This window comes from Sinohyriopsis cumingii, chromosome 1 (genome assembly GCF_028554795.1).
Source record: "Sinohyriopsis cumingii isolate HCF-2022 chromosome 1, ASM2855479v2, whole genome shotgun sequence".
In the NCBI taxonomy this organism is placed as follows: Eukaryota; Metazoa; Mollusca; class Bivalvia; order Unionida; family Unionidae; genus Sinohyriopsis; species Sinohyriopsis cumingii.
Genome location: NC_142961.1, coordinates 115,924,668 through 115,930,667, shown reverse-complemented (window position 1 = coordinate 115,930,667; position 6,000 = coordinate 115,924,668).

Sequence of the window (6,000 nt, the reverse complement as noted above, 5' to 3'; positions counted from 1 at the left end):
CCTCATTTGTGGGCTGAGTCAGTTATACTTTTGACTGCGACAAAATGAAGTTATAGTGTTGAGTCAACAGCGACCACCCAAAAATTAACAAACAAAATTATATCATCACAATTCACCAAGAGTTCTGTGCACTTGTCTGAAGAAATTTACCTTACTTCAATTTCCTTTACCATCATATATGGTCTTGCATTAACTACCCACAGACGCAGTTAAAGGACTCCGTCGTTTTCTCGGCCATAACCGCTAACGCCTCGCAGCTTTCTTGAAGGTAAAAGAAACCCCACGAGTTAAGGGGGAAAGAAATCAGGTAGCGTGTTTTATTAAAAGAAACAATATTTTCGCACGAGGAATTGAAATGGAAATGAGCCCTTATTTTAATAAGACAAAGAAACTTTGCTCTATTTGCTTACGCACACAGCGCGCCCAGTTGCATGATTGGTTCATCCTAAACTGCCATTTTGGTTATAAGCAGCGTTTTCTCGATCTTGTGCCTTTGATCCTATTTTTTTCACAGTAAAATGCAAAAGAGCGCAAGTTAACATCGGCAACACGTCGTAAGAGGCGCACAAAAATTGATGTCTATATCATATGCAATTATGCACTCTTTACCCCGGCTATTCGGCAAGAACTCAACTAAATTCATATTCTTTATGGGACATAACATGTTCACATTTCAAGCGACATATTCATACAGTCAGGACGCACGATCCTATCACTCGGGCGAAGCGGCAAGCTTCTCATTGGTCAAGATTATATATCGATTTGATTCAGCTCATAGCGAGAAAATCGTAAATATTTTTTTAAAGAAATGCCTTACATCAAATGTAGTTAGAGATCATTGGAAACAACTGAATTTAAATTAAAAACAATTATAAGTATCCCTTTCACTCAACACGTCCGTAATATGGTTATTTGTCTAGTTCACAGGGCCTCCTATCGTTGCTTACAATTTACCTGTCATACATGTACTATATAATAACTACAAGGGAAGACACTTCTCTCCGTTCTCGCGCAACCTATTGAAGAATAAACGCTGATATTTCAAGCTATATTTCGCGTAGCGTAACAAATTTGGTTCCGATGTTTAGCTCAGGCATTCGACTTTGTATGCGTATCCAGTTTGGCTTGCTATCGTACCTTTAAGGAATGCCAGACCATTTTCACGCGCTACTGCTTGATATGACCATGATCGCGCCCGCTTTATATGCAAGAACAACGCGCTGAATGGAAATATGCCTTCTCATTGGCCAACTGAAAATAAGTTATAAAAAATGCATGACTTTAGTTTCTTTTATCCAGTTTGGCTTGCTATCGTACCTTTAAGGAATGCCAGACATTTTCACGCGCTACTGCTTGATATGACCATGATCGCGCCGCTTTATATGCAAGAACAACGCGCTGAATGGAAATATGCCTTCTCATTGGCCAACTGAAAATAAGTTATAAAAAATGCATGACTTTAGTTTCTTTTAACCAATGATAGGACATTATTCCACTCAGCGGGATTTCTCTTGCATATTAAGCGGGCGCGATCATGGCCATGTTAAGCGATGTGTGGGAAAATGGTCTGGGATTCCTTACAGATATGATGGCAAGCCAAACTTTGGATACGCGTACAGAGTTGAATGCCTGAGCTAAACATCGGTACGAAATTTAGTACGCTGCGCGAAATGTAGCTTGAAATATCAGCGTTTATTCTTAAATAGGTCGCGCGAGAAAGGAGAGAAGTGTCCTCATTTGTATTTAGAATTACACATTCTTATTGCAATGCCTGAGATATAAGGGGAATTACAAATTATTTTAACAATGCCTAAGATATGCCGCGTCTATTGTTTACAAATAACAACGATAAGCAGCGAAACAAATCCGGATGAATTCTTTTACTTTACAAATCAGTCTTTGTGCAAAGAACGAAATTGTAGAGAGGAACCTAAGTCTATCAAAGTCGGGGAAACATTCAGATTCTCTGACTGATTGAAATATTGCCAAAACATTCTTGATTGATGGGTTGATGAAAGATACGTAAAAAGTTGCTCACGTTTTGAATTACTGAGCATAATTCATCGCCCCTTTCACAGTTCCTGAGCGTTTTACAGATGCTTCTGCTTTTGGCGTCTTCTTTGGAGGTCTATGAAGTTATCTAGGTCAATCGTAAACTAGGTCAATCGTAAACTAGGTCAATCGTAAAACCCTAATAGGGGCTTTGACTGTCATCGGATACCAGTCACAGAACTTAAAGTAAATGTTTTATATGATAACCGTACAGATACACAGAAGAACACCCCTATCATTCTAGTGCATCAAACGAAAAGAAAACACCCTGACAGAGCCGCAATGTTACTGAAATTTACTTGTATATGTACTGTATAAATTACTGCATCGAAAAAGAACATTATTATAAATGAACAATAATTTAACAGCAAAGAAAAGTACAAGCATGCAGTCACCACAGTAATTTAAAGAAATTTCATGTAAATGTTCATAAATGTTTGTATAAAGCATTCAAGTAATAAGAAAATAATCAGGGGCGCCCGCACAATATAGATTAGGACTAAGTCATTCAACGACACTGCAATTTTCATTGACACAGGCTGCCTTTTACTGTATCACGGCGATTTTTCCCTGAATAAACACACAGTCATCACTTTCACTTGTAAAACTTTCAGACACATCGTTAGAAACTAGCTTACTTCTCACACTTGCTGTCTACCTCCTTGACAGGTACAATTAATCAGCGTATGGCATGTACTTATTTATATATTGCCAATTTCCATACAAAAATTATGGTCCGTCTTAACTTGGAAACATATTCAGCACTAGTTAAATTGTTTGGACAAGTGTGCAACTGGGATGTCATTTCAACATTTTTTCAGGGGGAGGGACAAAACTTGATGGGGGGGGGGACTTGACGGGTTTGTTAATTTTCGTATATAGGCTATAGCAATTTTACAGCACATGCAAATTCGGGGGAGGGGGGGCAAATGCCCCCTCCCCCCCCCCCCCATTACGTCCCTGGTTTACAATTACTAGTTTCTCATTGTGCAGTGGCGTTGTTTCTGAATCCAAAATCTTTATGACAATTTTAATATACGTGTAATATGTTTCTCACTTTATTTCGTTTATTTATTTGTTGCTATACAGTCAATGTATCTTTGTAATGCTGTACAGTAAATATATCTTTGTACTGCTGTGTAGTAAATGTATGTGTTGCTATGCAGCAAAGGTATCCTTGTGTTGTATGCAGTAAATGCATCTTTGCACTGCTATGCTGTAAATGTATCTTTGTGTTGTTATGCAGTAAATGTATCTTTGTGTTGCTATGCAGTAAGTGCATCTTTGCACTGCTATGCAGTAAATGTATCTTTGTGTTGTTATGCAGTAAATGTATTTTGTGTTGCTGTACAGTATATGCATCTTTGCACTGCTATGCAGTAAATGTATCTTTGCACTGCTATGCAGCAAAGGTATCTTTGTGTTGATGCAGTAAATGCATCCTTGCACTGCTATACTGTAAATGTAACTTTGCATTGCTACGCAGTAAATGTAGCTTTATGTTGATATGCATTAAATGTCTCTTTGTGTTGCTATGCAGTGGTGTATCTTTTTGTTGCTATGCAGTAAATGTGTCTTTGTCTTGCTATGCAGTAAATGCATCTCTGCACTGATATGCAGTAAATGTATCTTTGCATTGCTATGAAGTAAATGTATCTTTTTGTTGTTATGCAGTAAATGTATCTTTGTGTTGCTATGCGGTAAATTCTTCTTTGCATTGCTATGCAGTAAATGTATCTTTGTACTGCTATACCGCAAATATATCTTTGTATTACTATATCGTAAACTATTTGTACACTTGGACCGACAGCGTTTTTATTTATATATTTATTTATTTTGCCTTCTTTCCATTTTGGCTTCTGCATATTTACTTATATCTTGGACTCTCTGAATACTGCAGCTAGGAAAATCTGCGGATAACTTTGGTTAAGAAATGCATCTCAAAAGTGCCTTGTTCGGGTTTGAATTTCTTCCTCACTAGAAGCTTGAACATTCGGTATATTACCGACATAACTTAACTTCGCAAACTAAATCTGTTATCTCACCACAACAAATGGGATCTTAACGTTTAATCACTCATTAATATCTTTTAGGTAATTAACCTAAGAGAGAATCAACTTATCAGTAATAGACTTTGCCCCCCCCCCCCCCGTTTTGATCCCCTGCTGCTTGTTTGCGTTTTCAATAAAATCTGTTAAATTCTTTTTACCTCATCTTAGACCTCATCAGCAAAGTCATCTGTAACAGTCATATTCAGCAAAGTCATCTGTAACAGTCATCTTCAGCATAGTCATCTTTAACATTCATCTTCAGCAAAGTCATCTGTAACAGTCATCTTCAGCATATTCATCTGTAACATTCATCATCAGCAAAGTCATCTGTAACAGTCATCTTCAACACTGCAGTCTTTAGCAGAACATTTGCCGCATCTTTTAAACTTGTCGTTCTAGGCATGATGTCATTATTGACACTCTTCATTTATTTTTCGCTCAGCACGTAAAAAGGACTCGTCGTCGTATCTAAGTGTTGTTGTTGTTGTTGTAGGGTTTAACGCTGTTTTTCATCACACGATAGGCTACAAGGCGGCCAGTATTAATGGTAGAGGAAGAACCCGAGAAAAACACGCAAAGAACCACCGACCCACAAGAAGCTACTGGCAAGCTTTCTCACATACCCACATTGGCTGAATTCGAGACTCGAACCCACGCAGGCAGAGGTGAGATGGCAGTGATCCGTAACGGAGAGCGCTTTAGACCACTCGGCCACTCGGGGCCCCCGTATCTAACTGTCATGTCAACTATGTTCGAAATTTATTGTGTGCACTCCAGGGAAGGAAATTAATAGCATTGCCTGATTTGCAACACTGGACCCTTTTTCCAAAGGAAAATCCGTTATGCATGCAATTAACACAGAGTAACTTTATTATACTTTCTCTTATGTATTCTCATTTGCGTGTACATTCATATATTTCGTAATTCTCCAATATGTCTCTTATCTTACACACTCGTTTGTTCGCTCATTTATTCGTATTCTTACTCTCACGCTTCTAGACTTTTTAATATGAACGTAAAATCAATTAAATCATTAATGCCAATCGAAGTTAAATTCAGACAATCTCTCTCTCTCTCTCTCTCCAAAATAAACAACTAATCGTGTACATTTTGCCAGTGATAATAGACAAAGAAGATTGTCTCATTTTGTTTCTATTCCACTAAATGAGAATGATTTTCAACACTAAAGATTTCTAGCAAAGAATGATACATTTTAATGAGGTATTTTAGATCGTTTAGACGGATATAAAATGACTTAACAAATTCATGTATGCACTGTTTAAAACTAGTAACATAACAATTTTGTGGCTCTTTATGAAGATTAACATTTTGTGTACAGTTTATAGTTACTTTCTTGAAAATCTCTTACCTCTAAGTATAAAATATCCTTTAAAATTTAATCAAATATTGGTATGATCACAACGTTACAGCTTCGATCTCTGATTTCTTTCTAGGTTCTTACACCTTTGTGTGTGTGTCTCTTATTTGACCGGGTAGCTGCAGTAGCATAATTGGTTGAGAGTCGGACTCTTAATCCAAGATTTTCTGGTTCAATCCCAGGAAGGACCAACTCGGGTCAGCTGCTTCAATGTGTCTTTATGAAAGGCACGTAGCTGTCGTTTCCTTGGAATGAACACAACAATGATGTCTTATAATGTCTTAAAAGTGTCGTTAAAATCAATATAAACAAAAAAAGAAACAAGAAGAAAAAGAAAACTCATTTGTTGATTGGAACAATTCAGTGCTTCGATCAGTGAAGATGTTGACTAACGTTAGGTCTCACTGGACAATTTACCTGGTGAATTTTCATCCGACAATGACCTATTGCAGAAAAATGAATATAATTTTACACTGAAGATACAAAATAAAAACAAACTAATGATTTTTGTATAAAAAA